General features: G+C 41.7%; 1 protein-coding gene across 3 annotated transcripts in view; it reads right to left on the reverse strand.

Moving 5' to 3' along the window:
- PPFIA2 (PTPRF interacting protein alpha 2) overlaps window positions 1–21,214 on the reverse strand; it is a 487,757-nt gene that overhangs the window by 324,045 nt on the left and 142,498 nt on the right. The window contains exon 1 of one of the 3 annotated variants that reach the window (XR_009555743.1): window positions 17,689–17,955. The exons of 1 other annotated variant lie outside the window; for it this stretch is intronic. The gene's annotated coding sequence lies outside the window, so the exon portion shown is untranslated. Of the gene's footprint in view, window positions 1–17,688; window positions 17,956–21,214 lie in introns of those variants that run through there. One more of the 3 variants, XR_009555744.1, reaches the window with a different exon arrangement.

The following is a 21,214-nucleotide window of genomic DNA, read 5'->3' on the forward strand; positions in this document are numbered from 1 at the left end:
GGTCAGCGGGGAGGGGGCACCTCTGGTTGGGTTGGTGGGGACTGGGAGTGGCCCTGTCACAGGAAGCACAGTCGGTGGGAATGGGGAGGAGATGCCTCTGGTCATGGGAAGCATGCACAGTCAGCGGGGATGGGGAGGGGGTGCCTCTGGTTGGGTCGGTGGGGACAGGGGTGCCTCTGGTCAGGTTGGCAGGGACAGGGAGGGGGCGCCTCTGGTTGGGTCGGTGGGGACAGGGGTGCCTCTGGTCAGGTTGGCGGGGACAGGGAGGGGGCGCCTCTGGTCGGGTCGGTGGGGACGGGGAGTGCCTCTGGTCAGGTTGGCGGGGACAGGGAGGGGGCGCCTGCCCCTGCCTCCCACTCCTGTGGCAAAGTGGCACAAAGGTGGCCGCCTACTTCACTGACTCCCACGTGCCGGCCCTGATGTCACCTTTTTGTTTAATACTAACATATATACATATACAGTATTAAAAAATGCATCAACAACCTTTTTTTTTTTTAACAATCTTCACCCTTGGGTGGTTTTGGAGAGTGCAACTACAATTACATTCTCCTTCCCTCTTATGTGCATGATATCAGATCCAAAGTAGAAAATATGTAGCTAATTTGTTTCCACTAGTTCATCCACCCTTGATATTGGGTATACATCAGGAAATGTAACCTTGTTTAGCCTTTGATAGTCAACACAGAATCTTACTGTGTCAAACGCAGTCGACAGATCTAACAACAACAGCACTGCTGAGCCGCCCCGATCCAGATGTCTCAAGACATCATCCATGAGGGTGACCAGTAACATCTCTGTCCCATGGCTGGAAGCAAGACTGAAATGCATCTAAGATGGAAGCGTCATCCAAGAATCCCTGTAACTGTACTCCCATTGCTCTCTCAATGACTTTACACAGAAAGGGCAAGTTTGACACCAGCCAGTAGTTTGCCAATATGGCCAGGTCCAAAGATGGTTTTTTGAGGAGAGGGCATACCACCGCCTCCTTAAGGAGCATGGGAAAGGTTCCTTCAATCAGGGACCTGTTGATAATCACCTACAACAAGGCTCGCAATTCCGTCCAGCAAGCACATATCAACCAGGACGGACACGGGTCCAGATCGCAGGTAGTGTGACGTACAGTGCAAAGGACCTTGTCAACTTCCTTCAAGTTAAGTGGAGTGAAATGGTCCAGGATTAAACCATAAGACGCACTTGGGGCCTCGAGTTCACTCACTGTGTCAAGATTGGCGGGGAGATCACGGCGGAGCAGCAGGACTTTATCTGCAAAACATTCTGCAAAAGCCTCATAGCCGATTTCCAATTCCTTATCGTTTGGTCTGCTCTGTGGCAATTTTATAAGCATCCGAATTGTTCTAAATAATTGGGCTGGGCAAGATTTCGCAGATGCCATCTGGGTTGCAAAGTAAGCCCTCTTTGCAGCCTTAACTGCCATCTCATAGGACTTCATAAAGAGCCTATAAGATGTTCTTGTTGCTTCGTCGTGGGTGCACTGCCATCGCCTCTCTAGCCGTCTTAGTTGCCATTTCAAGCATGCTATTTCTGTGTATTAAATCAATACCTTTATTGGATTCTGATTCCTTCCTCTTTAGCCCTGACCACTGTTTTTCCCATAGCTGCATATCAAAGCTCAAACCCCCTCTTCCCTTTCACACCTCCCTTTCCTCTTTCCCACCTCTGGGTAGCAAATGTAGGAATGCTGTAACTTTGATGATAGAGAGAAAGGAGGCGCCTCCCCTGAACAGTTCCCATTCATTGCTTATCAACAGGGGCAAGAATGTATGAGATCGAGGGAAGTTTCAACCACAAGATAATATTGGGCAGTATTTTTGCATAGTTGTAACAATTCACACATGCTTGTTATGTCATGAAGCTATCTTTTCTATACCCTTTGATGTAGTCCTTAAAACACTATGCCATGAGTAATTCTGTATCACTCTCAAGGTACTGCACCTTGAGCAACAATGGATTATGAATAAAACAGGTCTTTGTATCAAACAATCACTTGGTTATTCGAAATACCTATGCTTGACAGGTGCAAGCCGTGAATGTCAATGAAGAGGGCGCTAGGGAGCGATCTCATCAATGGCTGCAGAGAGTTGTTGATGCCACATCTCCGCTAGTTCATCCAGCAAGTCGCCAGGGGTCAAGGATCCCACAGAGCCATTTGAAGCCGCATAGGGTCCATCTAGCTTTGCGGGCAAGCCAAAATATGCTCACCGCCTAAACAGGGTTGTGGCTGCACAGCCATACGGGCCTTCAGGGCATAGTGGTCTGACCATGGCACTGCCTTGGCAGTAATCTGGTCCACCGTAACTCTTGCTGCAAAAATCAAATCCAACGTGTGCTCGGCCTGATGGGTGGTAGTTGTTACATATTGGGTGAGTCCCAGTGTCGCCATGGATGACACCAGGTCCGTCACCTGTAAGGAGTTTGCATCATCGGCATGAACTTTGAAGTCACCCAGGACTAAAAGCCGTGGGTACTCCAATGCCCAGCGTGCTACGGCCTCCATCAGGGATGGTAAGGCACTGGCTGGTGTGGTAGGCGGACGGTACACCAGCCAGATAGCCAACCTCTCCCCCACATCCCATACGAGGCAGGCACACTCTATGCCAGTAATCATCGGGGACGGGAGCGCCCAGAAGGAGTAAGCCTCCCGTATAAGTAGTGCCACCCCTCCCCCCGCCCACTAGTCCGTGAAGGACCAAGTACCCAGGTGGAGCCATTTGAGAAAGAGCTACCATCTCTCCATCTTGCACCCAGGTCTCAGTCACACAAGCCAGGTCCATTGCCTGCTCCTGCAGGAAGTCTCATAGGACTGCGGTCTTATTATTAATGGACCTGGCATTGCACAACACCAGGGACAGAGGTGGGTAATTTCTCTTGGCCCCACTACTTGCTACCATCGGGATGGGACATAGGCTGGAAGGAGAGCGAGTATTCCCGTATCTCAGTCTCCTTCCTTTTAGTTTTTTCCTATTCCCACTGCTATACTTTCCCTGTCCCAGGAGCACTGGGATCCCCTGACTGGACATCAGCATTAGGTGGTCTTTGCCTCAGCCATAGACCAATCACACTGTGATAATGTCCTCTTACACCTATCCTGTGCTTCCTAATCTTATATTTATACCTTATATCTACTCCTAACCTATCTAGCCTAATTTAATAAAGAGCAACCTAATTTGGTCCCTACCACTAATTAATTAAACTAATCTCAATTTGAATAATCACAACCCCCCTAAATTATTCTATCCAACAAATTAATTACTTGTCAATTAGCAGCTATTACAAGGTACCAACTATACTTATAATAATTTAGGCTCTAACATTAAATCCAGATTCTCCTACTAAATCGACATTAATCTAACTAATAATTAGATAACAATCCAATTAATTAAAACATTTTCCAATAATTAATTTTGCAGAAGAATTAATAAAACCTGGTTAGCAGCAGTAAATTTAAAAGAATAGAGAGAAGGTGCTGGGCAATGCAGTGTTGAGAATTCAGTGCAAAAATTGCAACAGCAGCTGTTAATGCAATGTAAAGTGCAAGATGTAAATTGCAAAGTGAAAAAGTGCAGGTGCAGTCTCAACTGGGAAGGATTAGTTGTCCCAGTTATCGTTTGTAACTTCAGGCTCCGATGTCTGTCCAGTTTAGACTTACAGTAGAGCTCAGTGCTGTTCTTATTTACACTGCATAATGCTAGTTCGTTCTTCAATGGTTTTGTTCTTTCCCAGCTTCTCAGTCATAGCAATGGGAGCTTTAGAAAGGCAGGCAAGGAGCAGAGGTAAACAAAAGCTGGTGTCTTCAATATCAGCTGTGATAGCGTCTCTTGGGAGGGGTGGGGCTGGAAGCTAATCCCCTCATTGTAAACCCCTCCAGGGGCTGAAGTCTCAGAAAATATCCACAGCCTCGTTATCCAGCTCAAGCTGGGGCTGACAGGCAAAGCAAACCATTTAGCTGGAAATCACTGGCTTCCGTGGGCGTCTCTGCTTCCTCCGCTGACGCTCTCTCTCTGCTCGGGAATGTCTGTGTCGTTCCTGGCTATGCTCAAACTCCACTCCGCGGCACCTACAAGCTCCGATGGTGTAATTAGGCCAGGCCAGCTGCAGCGGTGAGTCTTCTGGTCATGGGATTATTCCAAAGATTTTGCAGAACTGGGAGTCCGGTTTTGTTATAATTGTTCCACCCAGCATTGCCCAGTTTCAAACACTGCAGTTTATCTAATCTAGTCCAGTGCCTTCTCCTTCTAAAAAGGTTTAAAAGGACAAATTGCACGGGAGCTCTCTCAGCAGCTCTTACCGTGTTGCCATCTTTCTTCTCATCAATAAAGCTGAGAAAATTACAAAGCCCTGCAAGAGCTTGCACAGTAGAAAATTAGGGCCCTGCAAGAGCTTGCACAGTTCCCCAGGGCCTGTAAAATGGCACTCTTCCACCATGCTTTTCCATAATGGTAACTTCTATAGCAACGGATTGGGCCCATAAATCTAAACATTACTCTGGATTTATTTTACCATGCTATGGCGACCTGGGGTCCTCGTTGGAACATCTAATACCAATCATCCAATTATATTGCTTCCATCAAAATTTTAACTGTTTGTATGAACTATTGCCCTAGCACCTATTGATACTGCTGTTTTAAAAATTGTTTTATGTTTTATTGCTGTTTTATCTAGTTGGTCATTGTTTGACCCCAACCTGTGAGCCGCCCTGAGCCTGCCTTCAGTGGGGAGGGTAAGATATTAAATAAATAAATAAAAGAATATTTCATTCATCATTGCATTTCTTTAAGGATTTCTCTATAGCATTCACAAAACACTTATCAAGCAAAAAACATATATCATTTTTGCACACAGCTTACCTTGCAGTCACAATCCTGTTCCCTCCGCAGCGTCCGGTCGGATTTCCCACCATTTGCGCTGGAGTTACAGGAAGTGCCGCAGCTTCTGTGTAGCAAATGTAAACTGGGTTTTAGTGGTTTACGTTTGCTACCCAAAAGCCATGGCACTTCCTGTAACTCCAGCGCAGATGGTGGGAAATCCAACCGGATGCTGCGGAGGGAACAGGATTGTGACTGTGATGTAAGCTGTGTGCGAAAACGGTAATAATTAGTATATTTTGCAGCTTCCACTGCCCTAGCAGTAGAAAATTCAGTGTAGCATTCACAGAGACAGAGGGGTAGTTTTTCTGTACTCAGGCTTGCTATGTTTTGTATATATCATGGATATTTAAATACAGAAGTTTGTCAATCGTGAAAGATACCTGTGGAACACTTGGCTGATATCTCCTTTGAAATACCCCCCCCCCAAAAAAAGAAATATGATTCTTTCCCATGCCTGTTCTGATTATTGTAAAAGAATATATGCTGAATTATACTGCCAACTCTTATGTATATGTGGCATCTGATTACTCAGATCAGAAGATAAACTATACAGTGAAAAGTGGCCACCAAACTAAATTAGTTTCCCTTTGAATTTTCGCCTCTCTAGTTTGGTAGGTGAAACCAACATTGTAGATATGCGCAGCCACCATCCATGCATTATGCCCCATCAATGACTATACATAATGTAATCAGTGTTCTAGGCTCATAACTACAGGAAAGGATGAACAACTTTTAATCTATGTAATTACCATGTATCACCATTCTTCCCCCTTGGCCTGCATTTCTTTGTGTTTCCTTCCCATTTTCTTGCACAGAACTTGCAAGATTCCACCCCCCATCCTGAGGTTGGATTTGTGAATCTGTGCTTTGTGATCAGACCTTTTAAATTTGCAATGCGCTGGGTTTTCCTCGGCACACTGTGCATTCTACTGCTTCTGCTGGGTTTGCAACCCCCCCTCCCTTTCTTGGATTGTGCTTAATCTGATACTGCTGGGCACTCTGTACATTGCATCGGTTCCACTGGGCTTGCAAAAATGCCCCCCTCATCTTCAGTTTCTCCTGCAGAGATTCTCTGGTTTGACCTTAGTTCTGTTGGATTTGCACTGCCGTAGTGGCACTGGTTCTGCTGGGCACATTGCATAGGTCCTGTGAATTTGCAAAAATGCTCCCATTTTGGATTATGATTGAACTGGCACTGGGTTCTACTGAGTTCTAGTACATTGCACTGGTTCTGCTGAGCTTCCAACCTCCCGTTGCTTGGATTGTGAGTCTGTGCTTGACGTAAGTCCTATTGAGCTGACAATGCTATATTGGCACTGGGTTCTCTTGGGCACTCTGTGATTTCACTAGTCAACCAGCATGAAGTTTCCATTAACTTCCGAGCAGTTCATGGCATTTTGTGCCAGTTTGTGAACGTCTCTGCTCAATCTAAATGTTCAAAGCAACAGTAGAGGATGAACTTGGAGGGCATGCATAGGATCTTCTGTGGAAAATCCCCTGCAACTTTGATGTCTTTAGCTTGTACACAATCCATTCTATACGTTCTTGAAGCTCATAAACCTGTGCCTGTCAAAATGACCACCTGTCATTTCCCCAGAAAGCACTTCCCTGGAGGCACCTTCTTTGAGGGGCGGGGGAGATTTAATTCAGACCCTATAAATCCAATTCTCACCAAACCATAAGGGCAGGCAGAGGAGAATCAGCTGGAGATCCTCTGCTTGGTTTGATGTCTCTAGCATGCTTGGGAGCCATTCTACCACATCACAAATCTTACAAACCAAACCAGTTTGGTAGCTAAAAGTTCAAACTACAAATTGAACTGCATTTTCCTGATTTGTGCCCATCCCTATTTATTATAGTTTTGTCCCATTAGATTAAACTAATGATAGTACAGTGTGTAAGAACATATCACTAGGTTTATGCTATTATTAACAGAATGCCTGGAATCAGGGGTGCACAAACAAAAAAAAAAATTCAGGAAAATTCAGCTTTGGGAGTATTCAGGGCTTAATTTTTTTTTTTTTTTGGGGGGGTGACTGAATATCTCCTAATAGCAGATTTGGTAGCTAAATCTGATTTGGGAGATATTTGGCTATTCCTGAATGTAAGGCCCCATTTTACCCTATGGGCCATTGACATCAATGGCAAAATAGGGTATAATGAATTGCGGCTGGGGTGAGGGTGGGGGCTTAAGGTAGAGGTTCCAAATTTGCAGGGCAGCTGCAGGAGTCTCTTCCTCAGAGAGCCCTTATGTTTAAAAAAAAATGGAGTAGGTGGTCCAATTCTAGGGGCACCCAAACAGAGCCCTTTCCCCCTATGATGGGGGAAAAGCAGTCAGTCACTTTCCCCTCCGAATTTACAGTGGGAAAAGTGACTCTGGTGGTAGGAGGGAATGGTGTTTGAATGAGAGACACCAAACTTGCAGGGCTGCTTCCTCTCCCCCACAGAACCCCCAACTTCCAAAAGGACTGGACCAGGGGGTTGAATCCTCTGGGGGCACCATCTATGATGGGAAAACCTACCTTAGGCAGCATCAGATTCTCCTAGAGAATCTTTGCAGTCAAGTCAACTGTGCTGAGGATGCTAGCTTGCAAGGAACATAGTTGCAAGGAACAGAACAAGTGCTACTGTGGCAATGGTAGTGCAATGCACAGGACCTTAGTTTAAATTAGAGAATCTATCAGATTTAAAAATTGGGATGGGGGCTTTCTGTACAGACTGCAGCATAAAACCAGTGCATTGAACGCACTAGTAACAAGCAGCAGAGATGGGGCATGGACCTTCTGCATGCAAAGGAGTTGCATACTGAACCATAGCCCTGCAGAAGAAATACCTGTGGGGAATCCTGTAACATTGCACTGTAAGAAAGAAAATTTTGGAAATCAGGACAGGACACTTGGGTTTTAAAAGAAGCTTCTGAGAAATCAGGGCTGCTGAAGGGGAGCCTTAACTTATGTGGCAATAAGTTGCACGAATATCACCTCTAGTCTTTTTAAAGCAAGTAGCTTGGGAACCTGTAACTGCAATGTACTTATTCCAGTTCTTGGTTCTGGCATGGCACACACTCAAAGAAAGAAGCATTCCTATCTATCATAACAAAGCCAAGAGACCAATCAAAGCAAAAATACTCAAGACCCAGGAACCCCCGGGCCACATGTTTGACACCCCTGCGATAGAGCTATCAGCTTCCTATCTCAGTGGACATAATAACTTGGTCAGCTCTTTATTTTCCCCAGAATTCAGATTCTGTTAGTTTTAAAAGTGCCACTAGTCTCAAACTTAGTTCTCAAGCATGTTATTAATAGGGGTGTGTATACTAAAAGATGAATGGACACAAATCTGAAATCAAGATTCACAAAGCTGAGCAACATGTTTTGCAGCATGTTTTGCTGCAAAAACAGACTGGAACAGGAGATTGTTGAATTACAATCTTTACACTCATTACAAATCTCAGGGCAATGGAACCCCCAGGCACCCAAAGAGGTTGCCCCCATTCCCTCCATGGTTTCCTACGGTTTTCTAACATAAACAATTTTTTGTTTGAAGTATAAGCTCTTGGAAGCTTCCCTGAAAATCTGGACCCTCTACTTCAAACCCCCGCCCTCACAACTGCAATTCATTATACCCTATTTTGCCATTGACTTCAATGGTCTATAGGGTATAATGGAGCTGAATGGTCTACCAGCTTCAATGGTCTATAGGGTATAATGGAGCTGAATGGCTGCCAAAATTCAGGCACCATTTGCGGATGCTGTATTCAGCACCTGAATCAGATCAGAGAATCTGATTCAGCTCTATATTGCCTGAATACAGCCAAATCAGCTGTTTTTTGGAGTTGTGTTCAGTTCAGCCAAACCGAATGTACACCCTACCTGGCATAGACCTGTGCTATCAGTAGCTCACAACCACAATCTGAGCATTGAAAAGCCATCAGACAGCCTGGGTTAGATGTCTACTTTCAACTAGCAGTCTTACCATCTATATGACTGTATGACTGTAGCAGTGTTATAATTTACCTTGAATACAGTATGTTGAGGTCACTTAAAGTAAAGGTAAAATAGATGGTACAAATCTAGAAATCCAACATTTTGGAAATTACCTCTCTAATATCCACTGCTCAATGAACAGAACAATAATGTTCCATAATAAATAAATTATAAGCTGGATAGCAATTTGGTGCAACTTTTTAACTATGATCCACTCTGATAACTAAAATTGAGATGGTTGTGTAGTACCACTGAAGGGGCACCATGCATCCTTAAGTACTGAAGGGCTACCATGCATCCTTAAGTACAGGTTTTGTAACTCTTGGTTCAGCTGAGGATTTTGTTTTATTTTAAAATTAGAAATAAGGCCTGGTATGAGAGAAAATACAACGGGCTCTAGAAAGAAGCTCTGGGCGAGTGGTCCCCCTTTGCTGTCTTCCCACCCACCAAAGGTGGTCATTTTCTGTAGGGGAATTGATCTGACTTCATATTTCCATATCCCCCCCCTCCCTTCAGCCTCTATCTAGGAAAAATACAGCCTTTGTACACAGTGAGGACCAAAGCAGCTCACATCATCTTCCTCTCTCCCTTTTCATCTGTACAACAACCGTGTCCCTTCAGCCTCTATCTAGGAAAAATACAGCCTTTGTCCATAGTGAGGACCAAAGCAGCTCACATCATCTTCCTCTCTCCCTTTTCATCTGCACAACAACCCTGTGAGTTAGGTTAGGCTGAAAGTCTATGAGTGGTCTGAAATCACAGTGTGGACCAAAGCAAGAGCGAGGCAACCTTAGCAGGGTATAACGAAACAAAGTGCACCCTGCAAAGCAGCCATTTTCTCCAGGGGAAGTAATCTCTGCCATCTGGAAACAGTTGTAATTCTGAGTGATCTCTAGCCCTCATCTGGAGATTGGCAATGATTATTCCCAAGGAGGAAGTGGCTGGTCTACAGGGTGTCTATGGCATTGTACCTGTCTGAGGTCCCATCCCCCCTCAAACCCCACCCTCTCCAGGCTCTACCCCTTAAATCTCCATGAATTTCCCAACCTGCAGTTGGCAACCCTATCTCCTTCCCTTTATCTTCCTCTCTGACTTCATCTTTCCATTGCCTCCCCCCTCCCTGCAGCCTCTACCTAGGAAAAGGTCAGTCTTGTCCACAGTCGGGGGGGGGGGGACCAAAGCAGATTACATCATTCTCCTGTCCCTTTTGATCTGCACAACAACCCTGTGAGGTAGGTAAGGCTGAAAGTCTGTGAATGGTTCAAAATCACCCAGTGAGTTTCCACAGCAAGAACCTGGGTCTGGCTGACCCTGCTCTGAAGCCCTAACTCCTATGCCACTCTGGCTATCATGGGGGGCTGCTGCTGAACAGTAGTAAGCAGCCAGGTCTAGGGTAGCCAACCTCCAGGTGGGGTCTGAAGATCTCCGAATATCACAACTGAACTCCAGACAACAGATCTGTCTCCCACTGGAGAAAATAACTGCTTTGGAGGGTGGACTGTATAGCATTATATTCAGCTGAGGCCTCTCCCCTGCTCAAGCCCTGTCCTCCTCAGACTCCACCACAAAATTTCCAGGAATTTCCCATCAGTTTGGAACTGGCAGCCCTAGTCAGGACTGGCCCCAGTGAGTTCTCTGTCAAAGGCCTTTAGTGATACCTTTCAGACCAACACTCTCTCTTTGTTAACATTGTTAGTCTTAAACACAGGTGTTCATTCTCTCTTTCTGTCTCTCTCTGACTCCCCCCCGTGTATCTGCTGTGCTGCCAATGGCCACCATCCCCCCCTTCTTTGGCTATTTTCCTTCCAGAGGAGGAGAGGGAGGAGCCCTCAGCCAATCAAGGGAGGCATTCTCTGGCTCTTTCCCTCCTCCCTCAGTCAATCAAGGGAAGGCTTTCTCTGGGTTTTTCCTGCCTCTTCACTCACTCAGCCAATCAAGAAAAGGCTTTCTTTCTCCCCTCTGCAATGCAGCAACAGGCAGTTCAGCCAATGCGAGAGTATCTGATTCATGACCAATCTGCTAAGGGAATTATTATATAGGAGAGATAAGTAACACCGAAAAGTTACAACTAATGTTGCACTTTCCTCCATTTCATTATTAATATATGTTTCCCTATTTTTAAAATAAAGAATGTAAATGTAATTAAAAACCAGCATGAACAGGCATTTGTCCAAAAATAGCATTTGTTGGGAAACTGCCAAAAAAGAAAGCAATAAATTCTTGTGTACCTACTAAACAAAGTGTCACTTTTTAACAATGTTGTTAAAAATTGAAGCTATAGACATTTAAAAAGCACTAGAGACTTTACACATCCTTTAATTAAAATGAATGATTGTTGCTTGCTGAGGATTTTTCCAGTAGAATCCAGTTCCATAAAACACACTTCTATCAATGCACCACACTCAAGTGATACAATATGATAGAAAATTTGTTCACATCAGTGGAATCATAGCATATTCAACAGTTTTACTGAACTAGAATGGCTTTGTATACATCATCATCCACAATGCCCAGAATCAGTTATTTGGGGGCCTTGGTTTCAATGCAGATCCTCTTTTCTCCCTCTCCTCCATTTGTAACCTTTGGTGTCAGCAGTTGCTGAGGGTCATCCTGCTTACTTTCTCCATCTCATGGTGAAGACAGGTGAAAAGAGTGGCCTGGGCAGTATTGGATGCTTGTGTACCTTTGTCTGTATAATCACATATATTGGGGGCGGGGGTGGTAAGCAGACTGTGGCTGCTTTCATCTTCAAGACTAGCCACCAACCTTTTGTCCACAAATGATAACAATATTTGAAGGTTGACTTTGGCTTCAGCAGAAGCTCAACCATAACAGAACTGATATCGAACTATGGGGCAAAAAAAGTACATACCAAAAAAAGTAGAGAAAAAACTGCATGTAATGGGAGATTTCCTTCTGACAATATCAAAGAACCATGAAAGGATAGTTAGAATGATCAGTAGACCAGCACACATTATAGAAAGATGCAGTGTGAAGCCACGTTTATCTGCATTTGGTAGAATGACACTTTTTAAACAGCATTTATTAATTAAAATAGTTATACCTCACTTTTCCTCTTGGCTCAAGATAGCTTTATATGGAGAGAAGAAGACTGAATTATACTGGAATAGAGCTACAACTTGACCTTGAGGGGAGGGTCTGAAACACATAGATCATATACACTACTTTCAAACACAACATTAGAGAGAGAGAGTAATAATTTTCTGGCAATGATTATTTATTTATTTAAAATGTTTCCATAACATCTTATCTTTACAAACTCAAGGCAGCTAATAAAACAGCAAAAACTGCATGATCAAAACATCAAAAGAATCCACCAGTACACAAATGCACTTAAAAACAAAAAAAAATGCAGTTAAAAGCCAGTACATAGAGTTAAAACTCTTGTTAAAACAATTGTTATAATTGCTATTGGTGTTTTTTATTGATGCGTACTATTTTTCAATGCTTGGTTTGTAGTTTTAGAAGCTGTATTCTGTACTCATTATCTTTTGTAACCTGCCCTGAGCCTGCTTGCGGGGTAGGGTGGGCTAGAAGTCCAATAAAATAAATAAATAAAACACAATATAAAATTTATATATGCTTAGAACTGTCCCAAGCTCCTGTTGCTTGCCACAATTTGAAACAGTGAAAAAAGAATGAGAAAGGAAGCATTGCATACAGCACTACCTCACCTCCAGTTAATTTTTTCTTTAACCAGAGTATTTCACCATAGAGTTTCCAGCAATTTGTGGAGCTACCAGAGATCACTTTCTAGTTTTTACTGGAAGTGATGCAGCATTCCAGCTGGAATGTGGGCCCCTCATGCCCATGCCCACAACCCTCCTGCCTATTTTCAACTCTGTATATCCTGCACCAAACACTTTCTGGAACAGGACAGTCTTACATACCTTCCTAAATGCAGCAAATGAAGAAACAATATGAACTTGTTATTTATAATGATCAGAATTATAAAACAATGTTAATGAAATAAAAATCCTGCAGTCCAGCTTAATTTCTGAAATGTGCATGCATTAGGGTTGCCAGCTCTGGGTTGGAAAATACCTGAAAACTGAAGGGGTGGAATTGGGATAGGACGGGGTTTCAAGAGGGGAGGGAATTCACCATGGTACCATGCCATAGAGTCCACCCTTCAAAGCAGCCATTTTCTCCAGGGGAGTTGATCTCTGTCAGCTGAAGATCAGTTGTAAAAACGTGACATCTCCAGGCCCCACCTGGAGGCTTGCACCAGTGTTCCCTATAAGCTGAGTTAGCATGAGCTAGCTCACAGATTTTTAGCCTCCAGCTCACACATTTTTGGGTTAGCTCATGAAAAATGGCTCCAGTGCACAATAATTTATGCAGTTGCTCACAACTTTAATGCCAATAGCTCACAACTTTAATACCAGTAGCTCACAAAGTAGAATTTTTGCTCACAAGACTCTGCAGCTTAGAGGGAACATTGGCTGGCACCCTAGCATGCATTTCTGAGCAAATGGTTCCAAAGAAGTTATTTATATGTAACACATAAGCACAGAATCCACATAGATAAGAAAGCTACCTTCTATCTCTTAAGGCTGCATCTTTACCACAATTACTGGAAAATATGGCATTGTATGAATTTTTTGTACATGTGAATAATGCAACCCTCATCAAACAAGCTAGCACTATGAAGAGAGTCCAAGATAGTCAATGTTCATTACTGTTGAAAAATTTATAATATCTTTTCCTTATAAAATATGGCATACAGCTCAAATAGTCCTTACTCCCACATGGTATCTATGCCTTCCTGTGTTACATTATTAAGCCTTCTATTTTAATTGCTTTGAGTACCCCAAGGGAACATATTTGAGGAAGTTGTGCTCATGACAACAAACAGTCCAGCTTTTGATAAAACATGATTAGAAGTTCAACGTAATTGTCCCTATATGTACAGGTATTTCAGGTATTTTTAGGTTGTACACAGATGTATAAATATAGCAATGAAATACCTTGGCAATGTAAACAGCTTCCACAAAGTGCAGTGTTCTGCGAAGCGTTATAAACAGTGTAGAAGGGTGTGGATTTTTTTTTTTTAAAAAAATTCAGATAAAGCTATCATCACTCACCTTCATTCTTGTTGCAAATGAAAATGTAATGTTATAAAATGGAAACTAATCCGCAGAAAAAGTCCACATTAACATAACTAGCAGGGGGAAAAAATAAATGATGCAACAACAAAGCTGAACATCTGATTATGAATACTTATGATGAAATTTTCATATGATGGAGTTTTCATATTAGAATTTTTAGTCACTGATCTGTATAGGGTATATCAATTCTTCCTACTTAAGAGAATGTAAGCAACAAATTGACACAAAGAATAACAATGGAAAGGGTTCTAAAGGATAGTAAAATAAATCTAAACACAGCATTTTTATAAAATGCCCATGGATTTTATTGCCTTCCAATAATAGATTTTATAAAGGAATACTTTTGCTTTTGGCTCTACCTAAGAATTAAACTACGGCTGCTAAAATTATATGTGGAAAATATGACTCACATGCTTAACAATGTCATTACTTTTTGAAGTGCAAATATAAACTTGAGAAACTATCGTCTTCATTTAGTATATTTGCTTCCTTTCCTGGCAGAGAACATTGACTATACAACAGTTATAGAATTATTTCAGCCACTATCAAAAATCATGCTTGGATTAAAAACAGAACAATATCTGCTGTTAATAAATTTCAAGTTACATATGTTTGAGCAATTGGAGGGTTATAGTATCCCAATTTTGCAGGATGCTTGGTAGATGTTAAAAGTTTAGAAGGTTTAGAAAATGTACAAAGGTCAAAAGGGTAACAGTGAAGAAATTGTGGCTAGCTGTTTGGCAGTGTAAGAAAAAGTAATGTAGTCTGTATCTTAAACACAAAGAAAAGTTGCTCTTTTCACCAATGGCATTGCAAACTGCAGTGTTCTAAGCATACACATTCTTGCAACATATAGATTTTTGGTGAGTTCTGGTTTACAAAGTTAGAATGACAGCCTAGCAAAACAAGAGAAACAGTTCCTTCCTAGGGTATGCACAAAATGCTTCCTGTTAGTCAAATTCTAGCAACGCAGTGATTTCCACCCCTTCTTTTATCAATAGAAAGGAAACAAATTTGCCAATTCCTCCTTCTTACTATGGACCCTCATACTGTCTTATCGTTTGGCTTCTGACCCCATTGGACAGAATTTGAGGATGTTCAGTGGACTGCAGTGGGAGAAAAGAGGTGAGAAAATTCCATTCCATGCCCTACACCCAACTTGCAGTATGTTGGATGCAAATCATTGGTATTGGTTGTAAGACTGTAGAACCAATGTGACTAGTCCAATGGAGCAAAAAGAAAACAACCACCACCAGCATTCAAGGTGACACAGCTATCTCCAATCTGCTGACACCACATTTCATTTGTATTGAGTCTATTAGTCACCCAGTACAAGACTTTTTAATGTAGACCTGGTGGGAAAAGCTATTGCTGACACAGTAATGCTGACTGTGTTACTCTAGGTAGCACAATGGCATGTTCTTTTAGCACTCTAGCCTGATGTACCTCTAGCTTGCCACAGCACCAGGCTCAGTTTCTAGACAACTAAATCTGAATGAGATTTGGACCAGCTCCGCCACCCTTGACCTCCATACAGCATGTATGTATACATGACCAATTCTGCATAACTTTTTCTCCTTCCCCTCCAAATCCATCGCTTCCTACCAGTGTTCCCTCTAAGCTGTGGAGTTTTATGAGCAAAAATTCTACTTTTTGAGCTACTGAAATAAAGTTGTGAGCTACTGGCAATAAAACTGTGAGCTACTGCATCAATTACTTTGCTCTGGGGCCATTTTTCCTGAGCTAAGACAAAAATGTGTGAGCCAGAGGCTTAAAAACAGTGAGCTAGCTCACACTCAGTTTAGAGGGAACACTGCCCCCTACACTGTTTCACAATTTATGTTTCCATCAAAACATTGTGACATGGAATTGAAAGGAGGGGCTACTTTTAAAGAAAAGCTTAAAAGCTCCAATCCACCTAAGATGTAGTCCATAAAACTAAATATATCAGTTATGAAAGAGGCAGTATACTTCTTCATTATGTTGACTGATTTAAAGTTGATCAATATTTCAAAACAAGTAAATATATTTAATTTTCATATTTAGATCTGGGCTGTGTGTAGGAGTAGCCTGATGTATTTACAAAGTTTCCAAAGGGCCCTGGTTTCCTGCTTTCTCATTCTATGATGCATAAATTGTCCAGCGTAAAACCACAGAGAATCCTTGTGTGCATCCTTTCACAGCAAAGAATGGGAAGCCCATGTAGAAAGGCTGGGATCATGGCTTTTTGTTGCCATTCAGTGCCTAGTTACACCCACCAGTTCCACTTATCCTGTGGTAATTAGACATGCATAGCTAGGTAAAGAATTACAGCTACTTCCTTCAAAATAAATGCTGGTCCATCTCATTTGATACGAAGAAAAGGCATTTGGGGGGGGGGGGGAGAGGCTGTTATATTGAGGAACATGGAAGAATCCAGGAAAATGAATTTAATTTTGACTCAGTGTGGGGAAAGTAACCAATCTATAAATGACCAGCTTTGGAATACTCAGGACTCTGAATCGCAGCCAGGATCATCAGAACATCACTGTGAGGAAGTAACACAGTATTTCAGGCCCGCTCTGGGAGATCAGTAGATGTCAATGTTGGAAAGGCAGAATGCTATGGTTAAAAATAGCGCCATAATACAGTAAAAGAATATGATCTGAAACAAACACAGAACTTTCTCCAAATACTTCCAAAGAGTCAGTAGGTGAAATGGATGATTTTTCAGGCTACAGATTTTAGCATTAGATTCCTTATTGTGTTACCTGGGAAGAATTTATGCATCAATTATTATATCATTAAAGACCCATCACAGACTTTTATTTTGTAACTGCCAAAACCCACAATAGATTCGAAATGAAGAACAAGGAGCTTTATTTTAATCCCATGCACATAAAGATGATGAAATGAAAGAGGTATTGTCATTTTAAATAATGACCTGGGTGCATTGCTGCAGAGGGACAGAAGAATTCATCTGTTGCCATTATTTGTTTCACTTTCTATCTGGATATTTGGGGGGTGGGGATAAACCCCCTCAGGAATTATATTTTACCCTAATCCAGGAACCACAGTATCAAGGATTTCATTTATTCAAATGATATAAGAACAAAAAAGGAATATTCCTTTGCATCAGAGAGAGAGAGAGAGAAATAATTTCTTACCTTTCCATGTACCACAGAAGAGCACTCCATACGTTTTAGCTGAACATGTCTGTAAACTAGAAACCCTGATCAATCTAGCAGTGGAACCAAGCTGTGCCTTTTCATGCATGCCTGTTACTGCCATCCAAAATATTCAAAGTAAAAACCAGGCATTAGCAACTTGGTTTTAAGATTTTAAAATCTCTTCTCCTGCCAGTATAACATGGAAACTTCTACCAAGCATTCTTGCCCATTTTACATTACTAACACATTGTTACAATATCATGTATATTGTTGCTATTTACTAAATATAAAAATGTACTTCTAAGAAAAAACAAAACAGCAGCATCCAGCATGGGTTATGCTGTTTATGAATAACACAGAAAAATATGCTTTTTCCAGTCTCATCTAAAATTACAGATAATCTTAACTTCAGTAGTGAAACCATATTAACACATTTTTACTGCTTAAAACCTCATATACTATTTATCTTGCTCTTTTTATAAGCTTTTAGCAGGAAATAACTTTTAAATAACTTAAGTAATTAAAGCTCACTTACCTGGAAAGTATAAAGCCGAGTTCCATTGGGAGGATGTACCTTAGGGGGCCCAGAGACAGTGCTCATATCGGAGAAAATCATTTCTGCTCACAGCTACAATACAATCCACAAGGAGCTACAGAAGAGGCATAGCAGAGTGCTCTGCTTATGGACAAATACTTCCATACATTCCAGGGAGGCTACTGTACAAATTAACATCTGCCCCATCCATACAGAGACAAGCGACAGCCCATGAATCCCTCATGCCCACACTTGTGAGGTTAGCTGGAAAGTCATCAGTCAACAAGCCTTTAGTTCAGCAAATTCTTTAAAATACATACACATATACGCAGAGAAATGAAATCAAAGATTTTATTTTAAAAATTGGGGGGAGGGGATTTAGAGCAACCGACAGTCAAATGTAGCTAGTGTAGGATCTGGCAATGCTTTGGACCCTGCCCATCTGTTCTTAGTGATAATCACCTCCCTCCTCTACAGACTAGGAAAGTGATTATGCTAAGCACCCCTGTTAACCGTTAACGCACAGCTACAATTTCAAGCAAGCTTGCACAGTGTCAGACAGGGGACCTCTTCTGACTAAATGGAATCATATCACATATAATGTTAATAGATGTGGATGGCAAAGACAGTCTCATTGGGTTCACAGTTGCTCACAGTCACATCATTTAGTTAAAGATCAGGATGTGTATATTCCTCGCCCCACTGATCACACAATATATTTTTGTCCATGTCTACTAAAGAAAAACTGAACACAGGGGAAGAAATCTGAGGCAGCCCTCAAAAACCAGGCAGATCACCAGACTAAACTGAGCCTTTTTAAAAACACATTCTCCTTCCTTCTAAATAAAATCCCTCAGGATACAGTATTATTTATAAGGATAACTTTGTTGTACATTTGCCTCCCTTAAATATAATGTGCTGCAGTACAAAATTACAAAAGAAGAGTACTGTGATGGTAATGACAGCAATGCATTATTTTGATTGCTGAACATTTGTCATAGCCCATGTTTTCAGGAACACCCTTTAAAAAAAAAAAAAGCATTTATATTGTACAAGCTGCAAACATTCATTAGCTGCCCTGAGCCTGTCAGGGGAGGGTGGGATATAAATTTAATAAAAAAATAAAAAATAAACATTCATTATACTACTCGTTCTCTCTCTGCCAGACAAAGTATTCAATGTCATAATCAAATCCATTGACATTTTTATCAGCAAAAATAGTGCTTTCCTTTTTACTTAAATTGAGGTGGTACTTCCAGACAAGATAAAAATATTGCCTTGGTTGGATTTTTATTTTGCTTTAGTTTTTACCAAATATTTTAAATCCACACAAAACATTCTGCTGAGTACAAGTTGTGACACATAAGCTTAATGAATGCATAATTTAAAATCATAATAAATGTAATCAAACAAGAGGATTTTTGATGTCTCATATTCTACTTCCATATCTAATTTTGACTAATTTCAAAATATTAGGAAAATGTTACATTATGTAACAAAAAGATTGCAAAGTATTAATGTATTCCCACATGAACACCAGTGCATTCTTGTGTATATTTGCATGCCAACTTCCACAGATGTCAACATTATGTTATGGAATATATAGCAAAAATGAGCAGCAATCCACCAGGATTCCATGAGCTCCTAATATTCAACTCCTTAACCCCAATCACACAAGTGCCACATTCACCAATACAAAGATCTAAGGCTCCCTGAAGCCTGCCATCCACACTTGGGTCATGGTAGTGATGGCATTGACATTCTCCCTGCAAGAACTGGGCTTACCATCCCTGGACTCTTGACATGAATGTCATCATGGTGTAGTGAGATTAGAATCTGTGAGACCTGGGTTCAAATCTTAATTCTACCATGAAGTTCACTGGGTGGCTTTGGGACTAACAAAAAGCTTGGCTAGTTGTGAGGATGAAATGGGAAATGCAGAACTTAATATGCAGTCCTGAAATTTTTGGAGGAAGGATGGAATAAAAAGGACAGAGGTAGTGGCTCCACCTCTTACTCCATTGCCAGAAAGTAAAGGGCTCCATCTGCTGTAACCTGTTCACTCACATGCCCAAGCAAGAATGACTACCACAAACAAAATTAGCTGCCATCACCCGTGATGAGTGGCAGCAGATTGTGCTTGAGCAATAACAGCTAGGAACAACTAGGGTTGCCAGGTCCCTTCATTGATCTGGTAGGGGGATTTGGGGGAAATTCCAGGGGTGGGCAGGGACGTCACAATGATGTAAAGTAATATAATCACACTGGGAACATTGCATGGGGGACACTCTGGTTTTTTGGTAAGCTCTATGATAAAATTGGCTTAAAATCATAGCATTTGACTGAAACCAGAGCATCCCCCGAACAACATCCTCAACAAGATGGCATCATTTCTGGATGATATCATTGCATCAGGGACGTCACATAGTGATGTGCCTGTTTAGGGGCTGGGGTTCTCCTGCTGGCCAGCTGGTCTATGGCTAGGAGAAGCTCCTGAAACTAGGGGCTCCTCCATTCGGACCTGGGGACTGGCAACCCTAGGAATAACTGCCACTATTTTCTTGCTTGTTCTCCTTATCTGTATTATATCATCACATTAAAGAGGGACCCCCATGCAGCATCTTGTCAAGGGCCCCCAAAGCTTGAAACTAGTCCTCTTGAATATAACATCAGCAATCTATAATACTTGTTACAAAAGCACTGATAGTTACAACATAGGGTTACTTCTGGAACTACATAATCTCAAGATTGCAGAGATAAATTCCCCTGGAGAAAATGGCACCTTCAGCAGATGGACTCTGGGATCACAACCCTGCTGAGCTCCCTCCCCATTCCTAACTCTATCCTCCACAAGCACCACCCCTAAATCTCCATGAATTTTCCAAGTTAGAGTAGGCAATCATAGGACAATAAATTTTCTGTTCAATAACAAGATCTCATTCTTTAAAGGGAAACACACATGAAATAAAAATCCTACCTAAAAAAATATTATTAGTTGTGGCAAATCATTGCTCCAAGTGAGACTGTGGTTCCCAACCTGGCAACATCCTTGTACCAGTCTTTACCTTGTACCAGTCTTTACCACAGATGATTGGGTATATCAGTGCTATCAACAGTAAAAACAATTCTGAATATTGAAATTAGCCGGGACTTGAACTCTTTTCACCTAGGTTGCAGCTTTACAATGAACTGAAGTAACTGAACAGATCCTTTGACAAAAAGCTTGCTCTTACCTACACAGATCCGATAGTGTAGGTTATATTTACTGAAACGAACAGAACTGCACTCTGTACAACTGCATATATTAAAACATATTTAAATCGGTGATGGACCAAAAAAGTTCTTTTCCAAGCATCCTTTAGGCTATGGATTCTCCCCCACATGCAACAGCAAGGTGGAAAAAACAACCCTGAACATCAAGGAGAGAGCAGAAGTGATTATATGTATTATATCGGCTATTAGATAATAAAGATGTATTTTTAAAATTTAATCTTTTTTAAAAAAAATTGCAAATTTTGCAGATGAA

Source organism: Heteronotia binoei, chromosome 8 (assembly GCF_032191835.1).
Source record: "Heteronotia binoei isolate CCM8104 ecotype False Entrance Well chromosome 8, APGP_CSIRO_Hbin_v1, whole genome shotgun sequence".
NCBI lineage: Eukaryota > Metazoa > Chordata > Lepidosauria > Squamata > Gekkonidae > Heteronotia > Heteronotia binoei.